Raw genomic sequence first — 2,492 nt, forward strand, 5'->3', positions numbered from 1 at the left:
GAAAGAGGGGTGGGGCAAACTAGTCAAGCCATGGAGAAAATACTGGATTTGATTCTTGTTCCTTATCATTTTAATTTTATTGTTGTTATAATGAACATGTAAATGAATATTTGTGATATTGATATGTTCAATTTAATTAATATGGTTTAAATTTAATTCGTATTAGGTTGATTGTATTTCGTCTACTTAATTTATTAAAATTGTGTTTGTGTTGTTATAGGCCTCGGTAAGATGTTTGATTAAGTAAAACCATGACTAAGTTATTCTTTCATTACAATTGTAAGGTAACTAATGAATTAATTATTTAAACGGATTGAAATTGTAATTAATTGACACGATACTTAATCAGTGCATGTTTAATCATTTAAGGTAGTTGAGGGTTAAATTAGCAACGATATCTTACGATACATTAGCCTTGCATAGCTTGCAAGATTAATGTGATTAAACTGTTTCAAGGTAGAAATACATTGTTACCTCACATAATCTTTTATGTGCTTATGAGATTGAATTAATTGTTTGAATTGGTATAGAGATATGTACAAGAGATTATTTTAATTTCATAAGTATGTATGTACATTAAGACATTGGCTTATTAAAATTTGTTTAATCGGTTGAATTGATATAGAGATATAGTCAAGAGATAAATGAATTTTTGGTAAGTAAGTATGTTCATAAGTTTGCAACTTACCTAGTTGCAGTGAATTTGTTCATAACAACATAAGCATGAGTTTAATAATTCTAGTTAAGAAATGTAATTAATCTAACACAATTATATCATCTTGATTAAAATAATCTTTTGAAATCGTGCATTGGAATTTTTATTTTATTTTTATTTATTTTACTTAGTTAAAATCCTAGTTTTTAATCACCTTCTCAAATCAAAATATTTTTCCTCACCAAAGTGTTTTTAAAATTGCATTCATAAATAATTCTTTTCATAGTCCCTGTGAGTATGACAACTCGACATTTACTTGTCATTTTATTACTTGTTGCGATTATGTACACTTGCACATTTGTTGCGATTATGTACACTTACACATTTCTGTCGTTTCAAGTTTTTTGGCACCGTTTTCGGGTGCTGTTTAAAAAGTCATTATTTATGAAATTGTTAGTTTTGCATTTTGGTTTATTTTAACTTAATTAATTTTTTTGTGATTATTTCAGGTGTTTATGAGTATTGACCAATTTATCGATTTACTCTCTGTAAACCCTAAAATTGAACAAACTTTTCGATAGTGAAGAAGACAAGCGAGTCAGAGAAGGACCGAGGAGATGAACCTTAAAAATTTGAATCAAGGAAACAGAGCAAACCATGCTCAAAATCCTATCCTTATTGCTAATGATAGGGATAAAGCTCTAAGACAGTATGTCGTGCCAGTGTTTCATGATCTTAATCCGGGTATTAGGAGACTCGAAATTGAGGTACAACAATTCGAGCTGAAGCCAGTCATGTTCCAGAAGCTTCAAACGGTGGGCCAATTCAGTGGAACGCCTACCCATGATCCTCATCTTCACTTAAGACTATTTATGGAGGTGAATGATTCTTTCAAGTTAGCCAAAGTACCCGAAACTGCATTACGATTGAAGCTATTCCCGTATTCGCTAAGGGACAGAGCTCGAGCCTGGTTGAACTTATTGCCACCAAATTCAATTTCCACATGGCAAGAGTTAGCAGAAAAATTCCCCATGAAGTATTTCCCGCCGAGCAAGAATGCTAAATTGAGGAACGAGATCACTACTTTCCAACAAATGGATGATGAGTACTTGTATGAGGCATGGGAAAGGTACAAAAAATTATTATGGAAGTGCCCTCATCACGAAATCCCACATTGCATCCAACTTGAGACATTTTATAATGGTCTCAATACCCGCACAAGGATGGCAGTGGACTCTTCTACTAATGGTGCTCTCCTTTTTAAGTCTTATAATGAGACTTATGAAATCATTGAGAGGATTGCCAGTAACAATTATCAACGGCCAACTAATTGACCAGCGTTAGGAAGACGAGTCGCTGGAATACATGAAGTAAACGCTCTTACTTCACTTGCATTTGAGGTATCCTCAATATCTTCAATGCTTAAAAATTTTACCACTAATGGGTTTAATAGTTTTGAAGCACAACCACCAAATCAATTTGAAAATGTAGCCTCTGTCTATTACATGGAAGGACATCTGTTCAAAGAATGTCCATCAAACCCAGAATCCATGTATTATATGGGTAACAGGGAAGGACATCTGTTTGAAGAATGTCTATCAAACCCAGAATCCATGTATTACATGGGTAACCGGAACCAAAATTGAGGAAGGCAAGGGATACAATCCGATTTCTATAACCCATCGTGGCGAAAACCCAAATTTTTCCTGGAGTAACCAAAGGGTTGGAACCAGTAACACTTACACCCAACCTAGATTGACCCAACCACCTGGTTTCCCCCCAAAAAGTTCAGAAACCAATAAAGCTAAACCATCCAATAGCTTAGAGAACCTATTGA

The 2,492-nt window shown here is 33.9% G+C and overlaps 1 non-coding gene across 1 annotated transcript; it reads right to left on the reverse strand.

Annotated features, from left to right (window-relative positions):
- Window positions 1–1,716: 1,716 nt before the first annotated feature.
- LOC128289582 (small nucleolar RNA R71) lies at window positions 1,717–1,823 on the reverse strand. The gene has a single exon (XR_008279227.1). It is a non-coding gene; the product is annotated as a small nucleolar RNA R71 (small nucleolar RNA).
- Between the last annotated feature and the right edge of the window lie 669 nt (window positions 1,824–2,492).

Source organism: Gossypium arboreum, chromosome 2 (genome assembly GCF_025698485.1).
Source record: "Gossypium arboreum isolate Shixiya-1 chromosome 2, ASM2569848v2, whole genome shotgun sequence".
NCBI lineage: Eukaryota > Viridiplantae > Streptophyta > Magnoliopsida > Malvales > Malvaceae > Gossypium > Gossypium arboreum.